Source organism: Ziziphus jujuba, chromosome 9 (genome assembly GCF_031755915.1).
Source record: "Ziziphus jujuba cultivar Dongzao chromosome 9, ASM3175591v1".
Taxonomy (NCBI): Eukaryota; Viridiplantae; Streptophyta; class Magnoliopsida; order Rosales; family Rhamnaceae; genus Ziziphus; species Ziziphus jujuba.
The window spans coordinates 7,328,787-7,354,974 of record NC_083387.1 but is presented as its reverse complement, the minus strand read 5'-3'; the positions used below and the strand labels follow the sequence as shown (position 1 = coordinate 7,354,974).

Sequence of the window (26,188 nt, the reverse complement as noted above, 5' to 3'; positions counted from 1 at the left end):
AGATGAAAACTCAACAAATTAACAAGATATCTTTCAACATATATATATATATATATATATATATAACAAAATTACATATACAAATTAAGTTAAACAAATTCAAGTTTTGAAATATAACGAGTGCACATATATGTTTTTCTAAAACATATATCCACGAGATGTGGATTAACATACGGGTTAGCTGTATAACTGGGGAAGCATCACAACCAATTTACTGGATCATTAAAAAAATAATCATAATTATCAATTATATATATATTATTCAATATTGAGGGGGCGGTGACACAATTACCCACCACGGCAGCCCTGGGATTTGGAGCAACCACGAGTATATTCGTTAGCTTCTTCACGAGGCTTGTTGGGATCAGGGTGACAGCCCGGGTGTGGACCTCCAGGTCTCTTGCATGGATCAACTACCCCTGGATATAATTTTGCAGCCTCTGCCTCTTGTATCACCATCACCATGCTTATCACAACCCAACAAATCAACAACGACTACTTCATCTTCGATTATTTTCCCCCCTTTTTTTAATTTTATTTATTTATAATTATTATTATTATTATTGCTTTTTCTATTTTCGATTTGTGACTTTCTTATGGTTTTAATTCTCCTGTTTGAAAGTCTGGTCCTCTATATGTAATGCTTTGGCTTGGGTGGTTGATTAGGAAATGGACTTCATTTTGCTAGCGGCTTTTCCCTTTTTTTTTTTTTTTTTTTTTGGTGTTTAACGAAGAAAATAAGTGGTTCAAAAAATAGTTGTACGGTTACAAGTTGAGACAAAATTGGGTTTTTTTTTTTTTTTTTTAATTTGTTTTTTTCCTTTCCATTTTCAGCCGTTTTGACTGAAGGTCTCATTGAGCTGACAAAAAGAGACCGGTGTTTGTTTTAAAATACTTTGTTAACCGAATTAGTTTCCTTTTTTGCAAATTAGTTAAGACAAGGTTAGTTTCCGTTGTATGTGAGTTTTAGGGAAAATCATCTTCTTATTTTCCTTTTCATCTTCTTTCCTCTGTAAACACTTTGGGGGCGTTTGGTACGCAGGATAGATCCGGATCGGACGGGATCAGATAGGATAGGTTTGGATCGGATAGGATCAGACAGGATCGAATAGTGCAGTACTGTGTTTGGTATAGTTCTGGACTGAATGTTGGACTAGTTGTTCCATGTTTGGTGTAGGATCGGACTGGATTGGATTATTTTATAATTATAGTATTTATTTTGTTATATATGAAAAGATTTAAAATTATATTTATATTTACAAAAAAATTAAATATTATATTTAATTAAACTTTTATTATTACTTATATTTAATATGTTTTGTATAGATATTTATATGTTCAATTAATTAATAATAAAAATAATTTAATGATATTTATAATACATTTGTAATTTTTTTTTTAACACCCATAAACTACTTAAAATATTGTTTTCAAAACCAATTAAAATAAAATTACTAATCATGAATAACAATTAAATACAAATAAAAAAAATTGACATAATATTTAATTAAGAACTTGTTAATAGCATAAAAATATCCATTTTCAATTCATACATATAGATATATAGATATATAAATAAATGTCACATGTAGTTGCACTTTTAACAAGGATAATATCCGTATATATATATTGGATTTTGTCCTTGTCCATCTGATCATTGATGGTATCGTCAGAAAATAATTTTCTACCAGCAGATTCATCAGATGTAGTCTGCAAACCTCTCTCTCTGAGCTCCCTTTGCTGCTTAAACTCTCTGAAAGGGATTACAACTACAAATGAGCATGTTAAAATTAGACAACCCATAAACTTTAGATGTTTTAATGCTGTACTTGAAACCAGTTTTAGAAGTTAGCAGCTGAACAGTTACCTGGCATCAGATAAGGTAAAACATTTGTTAAATGGGAGCTCACAATATTCTGACAACAAGTACACAAGCATGTTTCATGGTCAAGGTGGACACCACATGCCACCAGGTTGCTGCTATTGACAAATCACATAATACAGAAACACACACACACACACACACACATAATCATGCCCAACTCAGAAACAACATTCAGAAACTCTTACATGTAAAATAGCTCCAGAGTCACATCCCTGAAGAGGCAGTGCAACAATAGAAGGCTTTAGTGCATCAGCATAATGAGCTAGATTGATGTTAGCCTCACCAAGGACACTAGATCGTGAAGAACCCTGATTCCAGTGAGATTTTGGCCAAAGAAAAGGATTTTCAGTTAATACAAGAGAAGTCACCAGAATAATACTTTTTAAGGGAGAGTAGGTACTAAGAAACGAAATTTCTGAGTTCACACATAAGACTAGAGATCGTATTACAGATATTATAACTTAAAAATAAAAATTATAAAGGAATACTACCATTGTGACCACAAGTTTATAGATCCTCTCATCATACTGCTTTGTTTTAATGTCTTGAAGAAGTCTAGTAGTTTCATAGATAGGATCTGCCCATTTGCAGGTGCCATTCCTCACATTTGCTTTAGTTGTCTTGGTTGTGGCCTTTGCAGAATCAGCAGGAATGAAAGAGATAAACAACTTATCCCATCCGTGTCAGGACCCGTCCAAAGTTCCCCACCGGAACCCTAGACAAGCCCTGATCCCAGGGAAACCCTACCGGACCCTTCTGTGGAAGATCCGGCAGAACCTCCCCTAAGGGATGGACTTACCACAAAATTTCCTGCACTGCAAACACACTTCTATAATTGTTCCCTTATTCCTCCCACAGTACGACGAACTGGTTCCACAAATTTCAGCACTCCAAAATAAAAATACAGTAATCCAGTGCAATACAAAAACATAAGTGTCCCATACAGTATACAGAGCTTTATGAAGTACTACAAAATATAGAATACAGCAAAAGTGAAAGAAATATTACAACTGCAGTAAAAGAAGAACAAGGTACTGCGCGAACAAATACAGCGAGGAAGATCAAGTCCGCTCCGAGTGAACACCGACAACCTGGTACCTAGAGGAACGGAATTTAAGAGTGTGAGATGCTAATCATCTCAGTGAGCGACCCTACTACTCTACACTATCATACCACGGTAATAGGTATATAAATAATAATTATTTGGAAATAATAATTTCTCTCAAAACCCTTACAATTCTCTCAGTTGGAAAGATTCCCCTTTTAAAACATTTTCACAAAACCCTTTATTCATATTTCCCGAAAACCAAGACATCAATTAAATACCAGAAGCGGTAACAATTATATTTTTAATTCTAATTCAGTTTCCAAACATTTTATTTTTAAAACACAGTTCTGAAAATCATTTGATGCACCCACTATATACCAGTGGCGCCAACAGTACCCAGCGTCCCAAGGTACCGCCAGACAGGAGGTTATAGAAAGAAACCGGCATACGGTCGCGTGGCGTCCCACAGCGCCGCTGCTAACCTGGTGTCCCGGCCAAAGGGGGGTGGCCGCCCTCTCCGATGGCATCCACAGGACACCCTCATAATATCAACCGCGCGCTACTCACACCCACCTGCGCGCTAATCACAACCGTGTGCACACTAACCATATCACATAATCAGAACACCAGTACGTGCACGGTGCATCTAAAAATCATAAAATCCACAATTTAAATTATAAAACAAATTTCACATTTTTCATAAACATAGCGGGCATAATCCATCCGCTTGAACCGGGAAATTCTCCACAATTTCCTTATAATTAATACCATAAATCCCAAGATTTTCAAATCCACCAACTCCCAAATCCATCAATTCAAATATCCACATTTTTCCAAGCGTAAATAATTTCTCGAAATATCATAATCAAATCTCATAATATTCCACGGGCATATTTTATAAAAATTGAAATTACAAACATAACCAAATATTTTCCTTGAAATATTTGAAATTCAAATCGTGCCCAATTTAACATTAAAACCACACCAATTTCAAAATCCTCAAAACCATAAATTAATTTCACATGGCATAAATTGGTGAAATACACATTTTTTTAAATCCGATAAATTCACAAATAATTCCACCATAAATCAAATAAATATTTGGCACATAAAAATTAAATTCCAAATATTTAAATCACACATAATATATTCACCAATTAAATTTCCCAAAATTAAATTGAAGGTGGGTCACTCACCTTGTGCACGTATCTCAATCAAGATCCTCCGCAGGATCGACTCCGCTACTTGCACGTGCACCTAAAACATCCACAGTACCAAAACCACAAATATTAATATTTTATTCGGGTAATCCCCAAATGGGTACCCGAGGAGCGAACACCAAATGATAACTAAAATTTACGAATGATATACCGAATCGAAGCTCGAGTGATGCTAATCACAGATCCGGTCTTAATTTCCGATGATCGTACCCGACGGGGTCGGAATTTTATCGGGAAGCTTTTCGGGTTTCGGCTCCGCAATTCTCCCAAACCGTCGCGAATTGGTGGAAACGGAAGTCGGATTTGGGTTCAGGAGGTCGAACACTGCGGACTGGAGCTGGCCGGAATTTTCGGGGTACTCGCCGGAACAGTACTTTCCGGCGGGCCGCCACGTCACCGGCAACCGTTGCCGGAACAGTAATTTCCGACGGTGGCCGTTTGCTGTGAAATTTTGCAGATTTGTAGATCGTGAGGAGAGCAATCCAACGGAACCGACGGTGAGCAAAACGGAGGTCGGACGGCGGAGAAATCACCGTTTGAAGATTTTCGACCCCTCGCCGGAAAACGCTCCGATCCCGGCGCGTCGGTGGTCCGATGGCCGTGATTTTTGGTGGGTAGGCCGGACTTGAGGAGAGGATGCTGGGTGTATGGCGCGTGTACTGTAGATCGGCCGGAATAGTGCCGATTCGCGGTGGCCGGCGGTGGAGGGGAAAAATCGCCGCCAAACTTCGGACGTCCGATCCGGGCGCGTCCGGCGGCCGTTCGCCGTGAAATTTGGAGGTTTTGCCGGAAATGAGGTGGGCAAGCTTTCTGTCCGGCGCGTGTACAGTAACTCGGCCGGAACAGTGGCAAAATCCGGTGGCCGGCGGTGGCTCTCTCTTTCTCTCTCCTCTCTCTCTTTCTCTCTCTTCTCTCTCTTTCTCTCTCTTCCCCGAGTGTTTTAACAAATAAAACCCCTGCATGACACTGTTCATGCCACGTGGACCAATCAGAAACTGACACGTGGCGTTTCACTGTTCACCGACCCAAAAAAAATATTAAAATAATACGGTATCCGGTAAACTTCAAACGTCCATAACTTTTTAACCGGATGTCCGTTTGGAGCGTGCCGCTAGTCTGTGAACTCGTATCGACGAGCACTTCACAACCATGCATGAGTCAAAGCTCAATTCCCCATAAACAAAAAGTCAACTCCGGCACCCCTTGAACAGTTTGGACCGCAACTTGTTTCGTCCATAACTTTCAAACCGTAGCTCCGTTTTCGACGTGCTACTAGTCTACGAACTCAGGGCGTCATGCACTTCGCCACGGTACCCTGGTCAACTCGAAATTCCCACCGAGTCAAAAAGTCAACTTTGACCCCTTCGGTCAACGGTCAACGGTCAACCTCGGTCAACGTGCACGGATTCCAGTGCGATTCGGGACGGGGTGTTACAGCCTTCCCCCCTTACAAAAATTTCGTCCTCGAAATTTCCGCACGTCACTGGAACAGATACGGGTACTGCTCACGCATCTGTGCTTCGGGTTCCCACGTTGCTTCCTCGACCAAGTGGTTCCGCCATAAGACCTTAACTAGAGGAATAGTCTTGTTGCGTAGCGTGCGTTCCTCGCGATCCAAAATCTGTACTGGCTGCTCCACATACGAAAGATCTTCCCGTATCTCTATATCCGGACTCTCGAGTACGTGCGAAGGGTCTGCAATATACTTCCGTAGCATCGACACATGAAACACGTTGTGTACTCGAGCTAGCTCTTCCGGTAACGCCAACCTATACGCCACCGGGCCAATCCTCTCCGTAACCTCGTAAGGCCCAATATAACGAGGACCCAACTTACCTCGTCGTCCAAAACGCACTACTCCTTTCCATGGAGATAGTTTTAGGAATACCCAATCCCCTACCTCGAATTCCAAATCCTTTCTACGCACATCGGCGTAACTCTTCTGTCTATCTTGGGCAACCTTCAAGCGATCCCTAATGATCTTCACCTTGTCCAAGGTCATCCTTAAATACTCAGATCCGACCGCATTAGTTGTTGCAAGGAGCCTCTCTTCTCCTACCTCACTCCAACACAAAGGTGTCCGACACTGCCTCCCATATAAAGCTTCATACGGGGACATTCCAGTACTCGCTTGATAACTGTTGTTGTAGACAAACTCTATCAGTGGCAGTTGTTCATCCCAGCTACCGCTAAATTGCATAATGCAAGACCTTAGCATGTCTTCTAATGTCTGGATTGTGCGCTCTGCTTGTCCATCAGATTGTGGGTGAAAAGCGGTGCTGTAGTTAAGTCTTGCTCCTAGTGCATCAGCCAACTTCCGCCATAGTCGTGAAGTAAAGCGCGGATCTCGATCGGAGACGATGGCTAACGGTACTCCATGAAGACTTACAATGCGTTGCACGAACAACTGGGCTAACTTCTCGGGCGAAAAACGTTCTCGTACCGGTAGGAAGTGTGCCGACTTGGTGAGACGATCAATGATTACCCAAATGCCGTCGTACCTTCTAGGTGTGGAAGGAAGCTTGAATACGAAGTCCATGTTGAGTTCTTCCCACTTCCACACGGGAATCGGTAAAGGTTGGAGTAGTCCCGAAGGCTTCTGTCTTTCTGCTTTCACTTGTTGACAAATCAAACATTTTGATACAAAGTCTGCCACTTCTCTCTTCATACCAATCCACCAATAATACTTAACAAGCGTCCGATACATCTTGGTACTCCCAGGATGCATCGCATACATCGAGCTATGCGCCTCCTCCAAAATCTCCTTCTTGAGTCCTGGGATATCCGGAACGCAAAGTCGTCCTTTATACACGAGGGCTCCATCCCTCCTTATGGAAAATTCCGGATCAAGACCTTCTTGTACCTTGCCCTTAATTGTCCTCAACTTAGGATCTTCCATTTGGGTCTCTACTATACGATCCACCAACACCGGTCGTACCTGGAAGCTAGCCATGAGAACTCCTGAAGGATGCATATGCATTAACACCCCCATCTTCTTCAACTCCACCATGAGAGGTAGTTGGATGACTTGGATGTGAGCAAGGGATCCAGTAGCCTTCCTACTCAAAGCATCTGCCACTACATTCGCCTTACCCGGGTGATAGTCAATCACACAGTCGTAATCCTTTAACAACTCCATCCATCGCCTTTGTCTCATATTTAACTCCTTCTGAGTGAAAATATACTTGAGGCTCTTGTGGTCGGTATAGATTTGGCACGTGGCCCCATACAAGTAGTGCCTCCACTTCTTTAGAGCAAAGACTACCGCCGCCAATTCTAAGTCGTGTGTAGGGTAATTCTGTTCGTGCTGCTTCAATTGCCGAGATGCATACGCTACCACCCTTTGATTCTGCATTAGCACGCAACCCAACCCTTGATGGGATGCATCACAATAAACCTCAAAACCTTCATTCCCATCAGGTAAAGTTAAAACAGGTGCGGATGTCAACTTTTGCTTCAACTCCTGAAAACTCTGTTCACACCTGTCCGTCCAACTAAATTCAACATTCTTTCGGGTCAATCTATGAAGCGGCCCGGCAATCCTTGAAAACCCTTCAATAAAACGACGGTAGTAACCCGCTAATCCAAGAAAACTTCGTACCTCCCTCACAGTGGTAGGGCGCTCCCAACTCAACACTGCCTTTACCTTATCAGGGTCCACATAGATACCTTCTGCCGACACGATATGTCCGAGAAAACCCACTTGATTCAACCAGAATTCACACTTGTCGAACTTAGCATATAGCTGATGCTGCCTTAGAGTTTGGAGCACTCTCTTCAAATGCCTCACGTGCTCTTCTTGGCTCCTTGAATAGATCAGAATGTCATCGATAAATACAATGACAAAATGATCCAAGTACGGACGAAACACCCTATTCATCAAGTCCATGAAAGCTGCTGGGGCATTGGTGAGTCCGAACGACATCACTAGGAATTCATAATGTCCGTACCTCGTCCTAAAGGCAGTCTTAGGAATGTCCGACTCTCGGATCCTTAACTGATGGTATCCCGACCTCAAGTCGATCTTGGAGAACACCTTGGCACCTTGGAGTTGGTCGAATAGATCATCTATCCTTGGCAACGGATAGCGATTAGGAATGGTGACCTTATTAAGTTGTCGGTAGTCTATACACAGCCTTAGACTACCATCCTTTTTCTTTACAAACAAAACTGGGGCTCCCCACGGCGATATACTTGGTCTAATAAACCCCTTATCTACCAAATCTTGCAACTGGACCTTTAGCTCCCTTAACTCCGCTGGAGCCATCCGATACGGTGGTAGAGAAATAGGCACGGTGCCTGGAATCAATTCAATGGGAAAGTCAACTTCCCTTTCCGGAGGCAATCCTGGTAACTCCTCAGGAAACACGTCCGGGAAATCCCTCACAACGGGCATGTCTTCCAACCTGACCCCACTTACTCGGGTATCTATCACATGAGCCAAATACCCCTGGCAACCTTTATTCAGTAGCTTCTTGGCGGTAAGGGTAGATATCAACCTCGGTAAGGGCCTTCCAACTCCTCCACGGAATACTACTTTTGGCAACCCTGGCCTCCTGAATGTAACTTCCTTGCTGAAACAGTCTACAGATGCATGGTTCCTTGCCAACCAATCCATGCCCAAAATTACATCAAGTCCGGACAGATCCAACAGGATCAAGTCCGCCTCCATCACTTGATCTTCGATGCAGAAGAAACATTCCTTGATTAACTGGCTAGGCCACAAGGATTCTCCTGCAGGAGTGGCTATCTCTACTAGACATTCTAAAGGAGTAGGGGTCATACCGACCCGAGTGACGAATTCCTTGGAGATGAATGAATGTGTTGCTCCCGGGTCTATAAGTACTAATGCATCATTACCAAATATATTCAACGTACCTGCCACGACGTCCGGTGTAGCTAGGGCCTCCTGCTGCGTCATCGCAAACACTCGACCCTGCCCTGTCTGCTGGGGCCTCCGTCCTCTACCCCTGCTCGGTCCAACAGGCTGTGGGACTGATCCCGATGAACCTCCTACTGCATAACTCCCTCGGGAACTCTGACCCCGCGATCCACTGGCCTGATGTGATGGTGGGCTCGCCCCTAACACTCCCGCCTCTCCATAAGGGCAATTTCTCTTAATATGTCCCGCCTGTCCACACTGAAAGCACACACCCTCAAACTGGCAAATCCCATGGTGTGCTCTATTGCAACGTCTGCAGAATGGCTTGGGGCTAAACCCAGAGTGCTGATATGAGCTCGTGCCGCCGCTGATGGAATGGCGCGCTGGTTGGGGCATACGATAGCCGCCTCTCCTCTGAAATCTGCCTCGAGGGCTGAACCCACCACTGTCTGAGCCTGAACTATGACTCTTCTTAGATGCCCCCTGTCGAGGTACCCCGCTGTACGAACCTTCGAACGGTCTGCGCCTCGAGGGTCTGTGTATCTCCGCCTGTCTCTCTAGCTCGAGCGCTGCATCCCTGGCGGACTGATAGGTGGGGTGTACTGACCCAGAAAGGGTGTAGCCGATGCTCTCGTTCAACCCGTCTATGAACCTCACCTTCTTCGCGTGATCGTCGGGAATCAAGTGCATGCAGAACTCTGACAGCTCCCGGAACCTCCTCTCGTACTCTGTCACCGTCATGTTTCCCTGGCGCAGTCCCTCGAACTCTCTCCTTCTCGCCTCACGGTAGGCAGGAGGACAGAACTCAGTAGAGAAGGCAATCTTGAACTGGTCCCACGTATGCCTTCTGCGGGTCTTCTCCATTTGCCACCACTTCCGGGCGTCTCCCTCTAACATGAACCCAGAAATCCTCACCATATCCTCATCGGGGCACTGCATCCCCTCTTCCAAGATTTTCTCCATGCTGGATAGCCACTTCAAGGCTGCAGCTGGGCCTTGGCTTCCATCGAACTCCACGGCTCCTAAACGTCGAGCCTGATCCACGGATCGGTTACTAGAGCTTGAACCTCCTAAGGCTCTAGTTAGCTGAGAGACCAGATCTCTAAGGCTTGATCGACTCCCGGAACTCTCAGCCGAGCGTTCCCGAGTTCTACGTGTGTCCCGCCGACTCATCGTAGTCGATTAAACTGAAGAAACAAACAAGAGTTTAGAAACAGGGACACTTAAGCACGATTACAAAAGGAAGGAATTTACGGATGGGCTGTACAGCAATGCACAGTCCCTTAGGATTACAAGAACCTATGCTCTGATACCAACTGTCAGGACCCGTCCAAAGTTCCCCACCGGAACCCTAGACAAGCCCTGATCCCAGGGAAACCCTACCGGACCCTTCTGTGGAAGATCCGGCAGAACCTCCCCTAAGGGATGGACTTACCACAAAATTTCCTGCACTGCAAACACACTTCTATAATTGTTCCCTTATTCCTCCCACAGTACGACGAACTGGTTCCACAAATTTCAGCACTCCAAAATAAAAATACAGTAATCCAGTGCAATACAAAAACATAAGTGTCCCATACAGTATACAGAGCTTTATGAAGTACTACAAAATATAGAATACAGCAAAAGTGAAAGAAATATTACAACTGCAGTAAAAGAAGAACAAGGTACTGCGCGAACAAATACAGCAAGGAAGATCAAGTCCGCTCCGAGTGAACACCGACAACCTGGTACCTAGAGGAACGGAATTTAAGAGTGTGAGATGCTAATCATCTCAGTGAGCGACCCTACTACTCTACACTATCATACCACGGTAATAGGTATATAAATAATAATTATTTGGAAATAATAATTTCTCTCAAAACCCTTACAATTCTCTCAGTTGGAAAGATTCCCCTTTTAAAACATTTTCACAAAACCCTTTATTCATATTTCCCGAAAACCAAGACATCAATTAAATACCAGAAGCGGTAACAATTATATTTTTAATTCTAATTCAGTTTCCAAACATTTTATTTTTAAAACACAGTTCTGAAAATCATTTGATGCACCCACTATATACCAGTGGCGCCAACAGTACCCAGCGTCCCAAGGTACCGCCAGACAGGAGGTTATAGAAAGAAACCGGCATACGGTCGCGTGGCGTCCCACAGCGCCGCTGCTAACCTGGTGTCCCGGCCAAAGGGGGGTGGCCGCCCTCTCCGATGGCATCCACAGGACACCCTCATAATATCAACCGCGCGCTACTCACACCCACCTGCGCGCTAATCACAACCGTGTGCACACTAACCATATCACATAATCAGAACACCAGTACGTGCACGGTGCATCTAAAAATCATAAAATCCACAATTTAAATTATAAAACAAATTTCACATTTTTCATAAACATAGCGGGCATAATCCATCCGCTTGAACCGGGAAATTCTCCACAATTTCCTTATAATTAATACCATAAATCCCAAGATTTTCAAATCCACCAACTCCCAAATCCATCAATTCAAATATCCACATTTTTCCAAGCGTAAATAATTTCTCGAAATATCATAATCAAATCTCATAATATTCCACGGGCATATTTTATAAAAATTGAAATTACAAACATAACCAAATATTTTCCTTGAAATATTTGAAATTCAAATCGTGCCCAATTTAACATTAAAACCACACCAATTTCAAAATCCTCAAAACCATAAATTAATTTCACATGGCATAAATTGGTGAAATACACATTTTTTTAAATCCGATAAATTCACAAATAATTCCACCATAAATCAAATAAATATTTGGCACATAAAAATTAAATTCCAAATATTTAAATCACACATAATATATTCACCAATTAAATTTCCCAAAATTAAATTGAAGGTGGGTCACTCACCTTGTGCACGTATCTCAATCAAGATCCTCCGCAGGATCGACTCCGCTACTTGCACGTGCACCTAAAACATCCACAGTACCAAAACCACAAATATTAATATTTTATTCGGGTAATCCCCAAATGGGTACCCGAGGAGCGAACACCAAATGATAACTAAAATTTACGAATGATATACCGAATCGAAGCTCGAGTGATGCTAATCACAGATCCGGTCTTAATTTCCGATGATCGTACCCGACGGGGTCGGAATTTTATCGGGAAGCTTTTCGGGTTTCGGCTCCGCAATTCTCCCAAACCGTCGCGAATTGGTGGAAACGGAAGTCGGATTTGGGTTCAGGAGGTCGAACACTGCGGACTGGAGCTGGCCGGAATTTTCGGGGTACTCGCCGGAACAGTACTTTCCGGCGGGCCGCCACGTCACCGGCAACCGTTGCCGGAACAGTAATTTCCGACGGTGGCCGTTTGCTGTGAAATTTTGCAGATTTGTAGATCGTGAGGAGAGCAATCCAACGGAACCGACGGTGAGCAAAACGGAGGTCGGACGGCGGAGAAATCACCGTTTGAAGATTTTCGACCCCTCGCCGGAAAACGCTCCGATCCCGGCGCGTCGGTGGTCCGATGGCCGTGATTTTTGGTGGGTAGGCCGGACTTGAGGAGAGGATGCTGGGTGTATGGCGCGTGTACTGTAGATCGGCCGGAATAGTGCCGATTCGCGGTGGCCGGCGGTGGAGGGGAAAAATCGCCGCCAAACTTCGGACGTCCGATCCGGGCGCGTCCGGCGGCCGTTCGCCGTGAAATTTGGAGGTTTTGCCGGAAATGAGGTGGGCAAGCTTTCTGTCCGGCGCGTGTACAGTAACTCGGCCGGAACAGTGGCAAAATCCGGTGGCCGGCGGTGGCTCTCTCTTTCTCTCTCCTCTCTCTCTTTCTCTCTCTTCTCTCTCTTTCTCTCTCTTCCCCGAGTGTTTTAACAAATAAAACCCCTGCATGACACTGTTCATGCCACGTGGACCAATCAGAAACTGACACGTGGCGTTTCACTGTTCACCGACCCAAAAAAAATATTAAAATAATACGGTATCCGGTAAACTTCAAACGTCCATAACTTTTTAACCGGATGTCCGTTTGGAGCGTGCCGCTAGTCTGTGAACTCGTATCGACGAGCACTTCACAACCATGCATGAGTCAAAGCTCAATTCCCCATAAACAAAAAGTCAACTCCGGCACCCCTTGAACAGTTTGGACCGCAACTTGTTTCGTCCATAACTTTCAAACCGTAGCTCCGTTTTCGACGTGCTACTAGTCTACGAACTCAGGGCGTCATGCACTTCGCCACGGTACCCTGGTCAACTCGAAATTCCCACCGAGTCAAAAAGTCAACTTTGACCCCTTCGGTCAACGGTCAACGGTCAACCTCGGTCAACGTGCACGGATTCCAGTGCGATTCGGGACGGGGTGTTACAGCCTTCCCCCCTTACAAAAATTTCGTCCTCGAAATTTCCGCACGTCACTGGAACAGATACGGGTACTGCTCACGCATCTGTGCTTCGGGTTCCCACGTTGCTTCCTCGACCAAGTGGTTCCGCCATAAGACCTTAACTAGAGGAATAGTCTTGTTGCGTAGCGTGCGTTCCTCGCGATCCAAAATCTGTACTGGCTGCTCCACATACGAAAGATCTTCCCGTATCTCTATATCCGGACTCTCGAGTACGTGCGAAGGGTCTGCAATATACTTCCGTAGCATCGACACATGAAACACGTTGTGTACTCGAGCTAGCTCTTCCGGTAACGCCAACCTATACGCCACCGGGCCAATCCTCTCCGTAACCTCGTAAGGCCCAATATAACGAGGACCCAACTTACCTCGTCGTCCAAAACGCACTACTCCTTTCCATGGAGATAGTTTTAGGAATACCCAATCCCCTACCTCGAATTCCAAATCCTTTCTACGCACATCGGCGTAACTCTTCTGTCTATCTTGGGCAACCTTCAAGCGATCCCTAATGATCTTCACCTTGTCCAAGGTCATCCTTAAATACTCAGATCCGACCGCATTAGTTGTTGCAAGGAGCCTCTCTTCTCCTACCTCACTCCAACACAAAGGTGTCCGACACTGCCTCCCATATAAAGCTTCATACGGGGACATTCCAGTACTCGCTTGATAACTGTTGTTGTAGACAAACTCTATCAGTGGCAGTTGTTCATCCCAGCTACCGCTAAATTGCATAATGCAAGACCTTAGCATGTCTTCTAATGTCTGGATTGTGCGCTCTGCTTGTCCATCAGATTGTGGGTGAAAAGCGGTGCTGTAGTTAAGTCTTGCTCCTAGTGCATCAGCCAACTTCCGCCATAGTCGTGAAGTAAAGCGCGGATCTCGATCGGAGACGATGGCTAACGGTACTCCATGAAGACTTACAATGCGTTGCACGAACAACTGGGCTAACTTCTCGGGCGAAAAACGTTCTCGTACCGGTAGGAAGTGTGCCGACTTGGTGAGACGATCAATGATTACCCAAATGCCGTCGTACCTTCTAGGTGTGGAAGGAAGCTTGAATACGAAGTCCATGTTGAGTTCTTCCCACTTCCACACGGGAATCGGTAAAGGTTGGAGTAGTCCCGAAGGCTTCTGTCTTTCTGCTTTCACTTGTTGACAAATCAAACATTTTGATACAAAGTCTGCCACTTCTCTCTTCATACCAATCCACCAATAATACTTAACAAGCGTCCGATACATCTTGGTACTCCCAGGATGCATCGCATACATCGAGCTATGCGCCTCCTCCAAAATCTCCTTCTTGAGTCCTGGGATATCCGGAACGCAAAGTCGTCCTTTATACACGAGGGCTCCATCCCTCCTTATGGAAAATTCCGGATCAAGACCTTCTTGTACCTTGCCCTTAATTGTCCTCAACTTAGGATCTTCCATTTGGGTCTCTACTATACGATCCACCAACACCGGTCGTACCTGGAAGCTAGCCATGAGAACTCCTGAAGGATGCATATGCATTAACACCCCCATCTTCTTCAACTCCACCATGAGAGGTAGTTGGATGACTTGGATGTGAGCAAGGGATCCAGTAGCCTTCCTACTCAAAGCATCTGCCACTACATTCGCCTTACCCGGGTGATAGTCAATCACACAGTCGTAATCCTTTAACAACTCCATCCATCGCCTTTGTCTCATATTTAACTCCTTCTGAGTGAAAATATACTTGAGGCTCTTGTGGTCGGTATAGATTTGGCACGTGGCCCCATACAAGTAGTGCCTCCACTTCTTTAGAGCAAAGACTACCGCCGCCAATTCTAAGTCGTGTGTAGGGTAATTCTGTTCGTGCTGCTTCAATTGCCGAGATGCATACGCTACCACCCTTTGATTCTGCATTAGCACGCAACCCAACCCTTGATGGGATGCATCACAATAAACCTCAAAACCTTCATTCCCATCAGGTAAAGTTAAAACAGGTGCGGATGTCAACTTTTGCTTCAACTCCTGAAAACTCTGTTCACACCTGTCCGTCCAACTAAATTCAACATTCTTTCGGGTCAATCTATGAAGCGGCCCGGCAATCCTTGAAAACCCTTCAATAAAACGACGGTAGTAACCCGCTAATCCAAGAAAACTTCGTACCTCCCTCACAGTGGTAGGGCGCTCCCAACTCAACACTGCCTTTACCTTATCAGGGTCCACATAGATACCTTCTGCCGACACGATATGTCCGAGAAAACCCACTTGATTCAACCAGAATTCACACTTGTCGAACTTAGCATATAGCTGATGCTGCCTTAGAGTTTGGAGCACTCTCTTCAAATGCCTCACGTGCTCTTCTTGGCTCCTTGAATAGATCAGAATGTCATCGATAAATACAATGACAAAATGATCCAAGTACGGACGAAACACCCTATTCATCAAGTCCATGAAAGCTGCTGGGGCATTGGTGAGTCCGAACGACATCACTAGGAATTCATAATGTCCGTACCTCGTCCTAAAGGCAGTCTTAGGAATGTCCGACTCTCGGATCCTTAACTGATGGTATCCCGACCTCAAGTCGATCTTGGAGAACACCTTGGCACCTTGGAGTTGGTCGAATAGATCATCTATCCTTGGCAACGGATAGCGATTAGGAATGGTGACCTTATTAAGTTGTCGGTAGTCTATACACAGCCTTAGACTACCATCCTTTTTCTTTACAAACAAAACTGGGGCTCCCCACGGCGATATACTTGGTCTAATAAACCCCTTATCTACCAAATCTTGCAACTGGACCTTTAGCTCCCTTAACTCCGCTGGAGCCATCCGATACGGTGGTAGAGAAATAGGCACGGTGCCTGGAATCAATTCAATGGGAAAGTCAACTTCCCTTTCCGGAGGCAATCCTGGTAACTCCTCAGGAAACACGTCCGGGAAATCCCTCACAACGGGCATGTCTTCCAACCTGACCCCACTTACTCGGGTATCTATCACATGAGCCAAATACCCCTGGCAACCTTTATTCAGTAGCTTCTTGGCGGTAAGGGTAGATATCAACCTCGGTAAGGGCCTTCCAACTCCTCCACGGAATACTACTTTTGGCAACCCTGGCCTCCTGAATGTAACTTCCTTGCTGAAACAGTCTACAGATGCATGGTTCCTTGCCAACCAATCCATGCCCAAAATTACATCAAGTCCGGACAGATCCAACAGGATCAAGTCCGCCTCCATCACTTGATCTTCGATGCAGAAGAAACATTCCTTGATTAACTGGCTAGGCCACAAGGATTCTCCTGCAGGAGTGGCTATCTCTACTAGACATTCTAAAGGAGTAGGGGTCATACCGACCCGAGTGACGAATTCCTTGGAGATGAATGAATGTGTTGCTCCCGGGTCTATAAGTACTAATGCATCATTACCAAATATATTCAACGTACCTGCCACGACGTCCGGTGTAGCTAGGGCCTCCTGCTGCGTCATCGCAAACACTCGACCCTGCCCTGTCTGCTGGGGCCTCCGTCCTCTACCCCTGCTCGGTCCAACAGGCTGTGGGACTGATCCCGATGAACCTCCTACTGCATAACTCCCTCGGGAACTCTGACCCCGCGATCCACTGGCCTGATGTGATGGTGGGCTCGCCCCTAACACTCCCGCCTCTCCATAAGGGCAATTTCTCTTAATATGTCCCGCCTGTCCACACTGAAAGCACACACCCTCAAACTGGCAAATCCCATGGTGTGCTCTATTGCAACGTCTGCAGAATGGCTTGGGGCTAAACCCAGAGTGCTGATATGAGCTCGTGCCGCCGCTGATGGAATGGCGCGCTGGTTGGGGCATACGATAGCCGCCTCTCCTCTGAAATCTGCCTCGAGGGCTGAACCCACCACTGTCTGAGCCTGAACTATGACTCTTCTTAGATGCCCCCTGTCGAGGTACCCCGCTGTACGAACCTTCGAACGGTCTGCGCCTCGAGGGTCTGTGTATCTCCGCCTGTCTCTCTAGCTCGAGCGCTGCATCCCTGGCGGACTGATAGGTGGGGTGTACTGACCCAGAAAGGGTGTAGCCGATGCTCTCGTTCAACCCGTCTATGAACCTCACCTTCTTCGCGTGATCGTCGGGAATCAAGTGCATGCAGAACTCTGACAGCTCCCGGAACCTCCTCTCGTACTCTGTCACCGTCATGTTTCCCTGGCGCAGTCCCTCGAACTCTCTCCTTCTCGCCTCACGGTAGGCAGGAGGACAGAACTCAGTAGAGAAGGCAATCTTGAACTGGTCCCACGTATGCCTTCTGCGGGTCTTCTCCATTTGCCACCACTTCCGGGCGTCTCCCTCTAACATGAACCCAGAAATCCTCACCATATCCTCATCGGGGCACTGCATCCCCTCTTCCAAGATTTTCTCCATGCTGGATAGCCACTTCAAGGCTGCAGCTGGGCCTTGGCTTCCATCGAACTCCACGGCTCCTAAACGTCGAGCCTGATCCACGGATCGGTTACTAGAGCTTGAACCTCCTAAGGCTCTAGTTAGCTGAGAGACCAGATCTCTAAGGCTTGATCGACTCCCGGAACTCTCAGCCGAGCGTTCCCGAGTTCTACGTGTGTCCCGCCGACTCATCGTAGTCGATTAAACTGAAGAAACAAACAAGAGTTTAGAAACAGGGACACTTAAGCACGATTACAAAAGGAAGGAATTTACGGATGGGCTGTACAGCAATGCACAGTCCCTTAGGATTACAAGAACCTATGCTCTGATACCAACTGTCAGGACCCGTCCAAAGTTCCCCACCGGAACCCTAGACAAGCCCTGATCCCAGGGAAACCCTACCGGACCCTTCTGTGGAAGATCCGGCAGAACCTCCCCTAAGGGATGGACTTACCACAAAATTTCCTGCACTGCAAACACACTTCTATAATTGTTCCCTTATTCCTCCCACAGTACGACGAACTGGTTCCACAAATTTCAGCACTCCAAAATAAAAATACAGTAATCCAGTGCAATACAAAAACATAAGTGTCCCATACAGTATACAGAGCTTTATGAAGTACTACAAAATATAGAATACAGCAAAAGTGAAAGAAATATTACAACTGCAGTAAAAGAAGAACAAGGTACTGCGCGAACAAATACAGCAAGGAAGATCAAGTCCGCTCCGAGTGAACACCGACAACCTGGTACCTAGAGGAACGGAATTTAAGAGTGTGAGATGCTAATCATCTCAGTGAGCGACCCTACTACTCTACACTATCATACCACGGTAATAGGTATATAAATAATAATTATTTGGAAATAATAATTTCTCTCAAAACCCTTACAATTCTCTCAGTTGGAAAGATTCCCCTTTTAAAACATTTTCACAAAACCCTTTATTCATATTTCCCGAAAACCAAGACATCAATTAAATACCAGAAGCGGTAACAATTATATTTTTAATTCTAATTCAGTTTCCAAACATTTTATTTTTAAAACACAGTTCTGAAAATCATTTGATGCACCCACTATATACCAGTGGCGCCAACAGTACCCAGCGTCCCAAGGTACCGCCAGACAGGAGGTTATAGAAAGAAACCGGCATACGGTCGCGTGGCGTCCCACAGCGCCGCTGCTAACCTGGTGTCCCGGCCAAAGGGGGGTGGCCGCCCTCTCCGATGGCATCCACAGGACACCCTCATAATATCAACCGCGCGCTACTCACACCCACCTGCGCGCTAATCACAACCGTGTGCACACTAACCATATCACATAATCAGAACACCAGTACGTGCACGGTGCATCTAAAAATCATAAAATCCACAATTTAAATTATAAAACAAATTTCACATTTTTCATAAACATAGCGGGCATAATCCATCCGCTTGAACCGGGAAATTCTCCACAATTTCCTTATAATTAATACCATAAATCCCAAGATTTTCAAATCCACCAACTCCCAAATCCATCAATTCAAATATCCACATTTTTCCAAGCGTAAATAATTTCTCGAAATATCATAATCAAATCTCATAATATTCCACGGGCATATTTTATAAAAATTGAAATTACAAACATAACCAAATATTTTCCTTGAAATATTTGAAATTCAAATCGTGCCCAATTTAACATTAAAACCACACCAATTTCAAAATCCTCAAAACCATAAATTAATTTCACATGGCATAAATTGGTGAAATACACATTTTTTTAAATCCGATAAATTCACAAATAATTCCACCATAAATCAAATAAATATTTGGCACATAAAAATTAAATTCCAAATATTTAAATCACACATAATATATTCACCAATTAAATTTCCCAAAATTAAATTGAAGGTGGGTCACTCACCTTGTGCACGTATCTCAATCAAGATCCTCCGCAGGATCGACTCCGCTACTTGCACGTGCACCTAAAACATCCACAGTACCAAAACCACAAATATTAATATTTTATTCGGGTAATCCCCAAATGGGTACCCGAGGAGCGAACACCAAATGATAACTAAAATTTACGAATGATATACCGAATCGAAGCTCGAGTGATGCTAATCACAGATCCGGTCTTAATTTCCGATGATCGTACCCGACGGGGTCGGAATTTTATCGGGAAGCTTTTCGGGTTTCGGCTCCGCAATTCTCCCAAACCGTCGCGAATTGGTGGAAACGGAAGTCGGATTTGGGTTCAGGAGGTCGAACACTGCGGACTGGAGCTGGCCGGAATTTTCGGGGTACTCGCCGGAACAGTACTTTCCGGCGGGCCGCCACGTCACCGGCAACCGTTGCCGGAACAGTAATTTCCGACGGTGGCCGTTTGCTGTGAAATTTTGCAGATTTGTAGATCGTGAGGAGAGCAATCCAACGGAACCGACGGTGAGCAAAACGGAGGTCGGACGGCGGAGAAATCACCGTTTGAAGATTTTCGACCCCTCGCCGGAAAACGCTCCGATCCCGGCGCGTCGGTGGTCCGATGGCCGTGATTTTTGGTGGGTAGGCCGGACTTGAGGAGAGGATGCTGGGTGTATGGCGCGTGTACTGTAGATCGGCCGGAATAGTGCCGATTCGCGGTGGCCGGCGGTGGAGGGGAAAAATCGCCGCCAAACTTCGGACGTCCGATCCGGGCGCGTCCGGCGGCCGTTCGCCGTGAAATTTGGAGGTTTTGCCGGAAATGAGGTGGGCAAGCTTTCTGTCCGGCGCGTGTACAGTAACTCGGCCGGAACAGTGGCAAAATCCGGTGGCCGGCGGTGGCTCTCTCTTTCTCTCTCCTCTCTCTCTTTCTCTCTCTTCTCTCTCTTTCTCTCTCTTCCCCGAGTGTTTTAACAAATAAAACCCCTGCATGACACTGTTCATGCCACGTGGACCAATCAGAAACTGACACGTGGCGTTTCACTGTTCACCGACCCAAAAAAAATATTAAAATAATACGGTATCCGGTAAACTTCAAACGTCCATAACTTTTTAACCGGATGTCCGTTTGGAGCGTGCCGCTAGTCTGTGAACTCGTATCGACGAGCACTTCACAACCATGCATGAGTCAAAGCTCAATTCCCCATAAACAAAAAGTCAACTCCGGCACCCCTTGAACAGTTTGGACCGCAACTTGTTTCGTCCATAACTTTCAAACCGTAGCTCCGTTTTCGACGTGCTACTAGTCTACGAACTCAGGGCGTCATGCACTTCGCCACGGTACCCTGTTCAACTCGAAATTCCCACCGAGTCAAAAAGTCAACTTTGACCCCTTCGGTCAACGGTCAACCTCGGTCAACGTGCACGGATTCCAGTGCGATTCGGGACGGGGTGTTACAATCCGGTTTGTGGAATCTGAATCATTCAGGACAAACATTACATTAAATACTCATATACTTTGCAATGAATAAAAAATCTAGTCCTTCCTAATCATGCAATGTATGTACATTCACTTCAATCCACTGTCACAAGAAAGCAGGATCAATATAATGTAAACTTCCAATATGAATTAGTTATAAAATTTTATTTCCAGAAAAAAAAAATACTTATAAAATTTGAATGTTGGTTTTTTATTTATCCTATCACAATCTCGTTTGTGCTGGTTGAAATCAAAAGGAAATACCAAACATCTGTCAATCATTAAAATACTAATGTCATCATAACAAAAACCAAAAACCAATTACACAAACCAGATCTTATGACATCAGATGGACAACCTTAAACCGATTCAAAACAACCACCAATGACAATCCAAAACAAAAACCAATTACACAAACCAGATCTTATGCAACCACGTTAAACAACTAAGGACACTAAACAACAAAAAAGAGCATCACTAGGGTCTCGGAGACATCGAAATCCAAATACAGACAGGAAGTGGAATCAAAGGAAAAAAGAAACAAAAGGCCCAGATCAAAGAGTTAGTTACACGTCCGTTTGGTCAACAAGAAACAAGCAAAAGAGAGAGAGAGTATTAGGAATGAAGAATTACCTGTTAGATACGGTCACTGGCCTTGGGGATCAGCAGGGTGGAAGAGTGGGCAATGAGGGATTGGGGAAAGGTAAGGGAAAAAGAAATGAAATGCTGGAATTTCGGAGTTGGGAGAGAAGGCCGGTTGCTGAAATGCTGAAATGCTGAAATACGCAAAGATATACGATTACAAATTTAATAATTCAAAAATAAAAAAAAAAATAAACCACAAATTAAGCAAATTTGGATTCGGCCACTCACAGTGACAAAAAAAAACCCAGTTTTGGATTTTACTTTGGTCGACGTTTGGATTGAGATTCGAGCTCTTGAGGAGTTTTGGCGACGATAGAAAGGGCGTGGAGTCCAGATTGGAGCTCGTCGGCCAAGGCGTCGTAGACCAAACGATGCCGTTTCATGAGGTTCAGGCCTTCGAATTTCGGGGAGACAATCTTGAGGTTGAAATGGGTTTCGCCGGCGGCAGAGTTAGGGTTAGCTTTGACAGCTGCGTGGCTGGCGTGCTGGTAGGAAACGTCTTCGAGGTCAAGAATTGTGGCTTCAAACCGAAAAGAAGTGGCGAACGGTCCGGCAGAAGCAACTTTGTGTGAGAGGCTGAGAGGTTGAAAGCATCGAAAGAGGGCAGGACAAAAGTGACCCAGGTGTTTTGGTGGGTCAGCTTTGTCCCCTTCGTTTCGGATAATTTGATTAACGGGATAAGTGTGTCCCGTCCTCCATTTTCCTTCCCAAACACCAGATTGGAACTATAACCCATCCGGTCCTGGCCAGTCCCATGTAACAAACACCCCCTTTGGGTTTTATTTTAATTTTTCAACTTTAGCAATCAATGTAGTGGTCTGGGATTTTTGAGAGATCGATCAATTAAAAAACAAATTATTTTATGTTTTTTTGATGCTAAAAAAATTAGTACAATTGTATATAAGAGAAATACAAGGAAATCCCCTTACAAAAGAGTCAATAAACCAATTAATATTAGTTTTAGAAACCCCTTATTGTTTATAGAATAGATTATAACCGGTTTGATTCAAGATTTCCTCTCAAAACATTTTATTCATCTTTTGCCCAAACAAGCCATTCTTAAACACAACAAACCCAACCCATCCCATCCCCCCCCCCCCCCCCCCCCCCCCCCCCCCCCGCCCCACCAAACACGCACACAAATACAAAATTAGAAACTCAACAAACCCATCATAATATCCTAAAAAAATTAGTAAAATAACTTATATAGACACAAGGCATCCCCTTAGTATAGACCAACTAATATTAGTTTTACAAATTAACCCCATATTGTTTATAGGCCAGCTTTTATGGTTCCATTAATTCATGACTTCTCTCAAAATAAATATTCTATTCATTGAATATTTGAAAATATACATATTGACTGTAATTATATCTTCAAATTTACATATATAATAAAGAAAAAAATTATTATTTATCATTTAAATAGTTATCTAGAAAAATTCACTTCTTTAAATTAAATGTTTAGAATAATAAATCAATATTTAATTTTTTTAATAAAAAAAATGCATACATAATTAAACGGTTTTAATCAGCAATAATCATATAAAAATAAAGTTCACTATAGTGATGATTAATACTGTTAGTAATAAATACCAAAACTCTGTACCAAAAGTAAATAAAAAATATTACTCCAGTCCTAATTTTATCCAGCTGAGTAAGTACATCCGTAAGGACATCCATTTTTTTTTTGTTTATATATTAAAAGGGCGTCCATCTTGTCTATAGAAGTTTCTATATTATCTTTCATACCACGTTTTAGGTGCCAAGTTCTTCCATATCGTGCATGCTGACGTAAAAAAAAAAAAAAAAAAACATTATTTCAAACAATTACAATGCGGCTTTGAACTTCGATTTGAGTCATTTTATTGGGTGGGTGCACTACCTCTTTTACCCTTAGTTTTCCTTTTATTTTTTATCTTCTTTATCACATGTTCTCTCAAATCTTCAGCAGCCCAAAGTCCAAAATCCCAGACTTTGAATTACAAGCAAAATTTCTTTCCAATTTTTGAACTAATCCAATGTTTTTTTAATTTATTTGAAAATAATAATTATTTCGCATTTTTTATATGTTGATTAATTTTGAATATTGGTTTCCTTTTATTGGATTGAATAACTGGATAAATAGGACAACTGAGAAAAACTAATGAACGTGGTACTGTACATGTCAAAAAGCAATTTCAAAAAGCACTACACGAGAAAGATCTAGTAGTCGTATATTGAAACTTGCGATTAAATTTACATTACGGTACTAAAACAGGATAAAAGGAAGATGGACGTGATCAAAAGTTGGCTTTGTTTTTTCAAAGGAGAGATACTATAAAAACGAAGTGCATATCAATAAAGATTTAGCTATTACAATTAATATTGAATTCGATTTTATTTTTGAATGTTCAAAATATACAAACATATTTCTATTCAACCATATAACTACCTACATTCTTTGGAAGACAATTGCAATTTTGAACAGTTGGAATTTTCCATTCCAAAGAAAAAATATAAATATATTATACAGACACGCATAGAAAGCACATTCAGCTGTGCTTATTAGAGAGTCAAGATAGGAATAATTATCCCATTTTGTGAATTATTACTGCAATTAACCAAAATTTCAATTTGGAGATGCCGTTTGGCTTTAATGATGATGATGTTGTTTTGCCATATTGCCTCCTCGGCAGCGGGTGCTTTTGGAGCAACCACGGGTGTATGGGTTGGCAGCTTGGGGCGGTTGGTTGGGTTGACCACAGCCCGGGTGTGGACCTCCAGGTCTCTGGCATGGATCAACCACCCCTGGTTCCAGATCTTTCTCGTGGCTCAGCTTCACCAAGCTAATCAGCACCAAACACAGCAACAGCCACTTCATGTTGGATTTCATTTTCCTGAATTTGGGTTTTTGGTTTCTTTTGTTTATTTTCTACTATTTTCAATGCAGGTTGGTTTATAAAGATCAACCTGCGGTTAGGGTACTAACTACCTAATTTTACCTTTTTGTCTTCTTTAGAAAACACGATTTCAGGGGGTTGGGGTTTCTATTTATTTATTTTACTATTTTCTATTTTCTCATTTTGGCTGAATTAAGTTTTTGCTATTTTTAACTTAAGTTTTTACCTGTTTGTGGGTATTGTTAGTTGATGTTTTGCCAAACACGTTTGGGATGTGGGAATTAGTCAAATATAATTTGCCAAATAGAGTGAAGAATACAATTGGAGTATGTGAGACCTATTTTATATTAAAATCAATAATAATGATCTATAAAATTTGTAACATAGTTCATAAATAAATAATATTAAACTATAAAATAAATAACATTTTAAAGTAAGAAATGTTATGTATTTGATAATTAAAAAAATTATATTAATATACCATATTACATGTTTTATAAACTATTATTACTAATCTTACCGTAAAAATGGTCTTACCACATAAAATTCCACAATTTAATCATTTTCTTTTTGTTTTCGTCTCAAATGCTAAGAACCTTTCTGAGATTAACCCCCGAAAAGTGTTAAAAACTAACGTACAAAAACAGATGAAAACAAGAATTGTCAAAGCCCATATCGTACAACTAAGCTAAAGCTGGCCGAACTACATGAGTGAATTGATTGCTCTTTTTTTTTATTATTTTTATTTTGGTTAAAAGATTTAATTGATTGCTTTTGCTTATGGGGATAAAGATCCTTGCTTTCACTCATATATATATATATATATATATTTTAATATCACATTGAATTGTCCGAAATTATGTTTGAGAAAGATATTGATTAATAACAATGCAAACATAGTGAAAAAATCACAACGAAGGAAATTTATAATATTAATAATATCCCAGCTATCCACTTGGAAAAAATAAAAATAATAGTATTTTATTGTCCCTTAGAGAAGAGCTCAGTGGCAATGGCCACTTCTTGGATGGTGAGGAAATTTGGATTTAATGCAGTCTAATGATCAAAATAAATAAATACTAGTTCTATCGTAGGAAATTTTGGTGGATATTTACAGTGAAAAGAGGAGTAGGACATGACTTAATCAACCATCTTAAAATGTGGATGTAAACGATTTATCACCGCATCAACCTTCCTTATCCTGTGGTCGAATTTGACCTCAATTTCTTTTCCTTTTTTTTTTTTTTCTTTTTTTCAAGTAAAGAATTTGAGTGGAAATAAAATCATGACTCACTAGTGCTCAATCACATATATAATTTTTAATCTATCCAAACGTTTTTAGGAAGCTTCAAAAAAATATCACTGCAATAACTATATTTGTTGTTATCTTGGTAACATTTACCATGTTTTAAGTTTTTATATGCTGTAATTTTGCTACTAGGATAGTTATGCTACCAAATCAGCTTTTGATTCTTTTCCCATTTTGT

General features: G+C 43.0%; 1 long non-coding RNA gene across 1 annotated transcript; it reads right to left on the bottom strand.

Annotated features, from left to right (window-relative positions):
* Positions 1–1,830: 1,830 nt before the first annotated feature.
* LOC132799548 (uncharacterized) lies at positions 1,831–2,910 on the bottom strand. The gene is made up of 3 exons (XR_009634259.1): positions 2,377–2,910; positions 2,071–2,193; positions 1,831–1,867 (listed from the first exon to the last, which is right to left on the bottom strand). It is a non-coding gene; the product is annotated as an uncharacterized LOC132799548 (long non-coding RNA).
* Between the last annotated feature and the right edge of the window lie 23,278 nt (positions 2,911–26,188).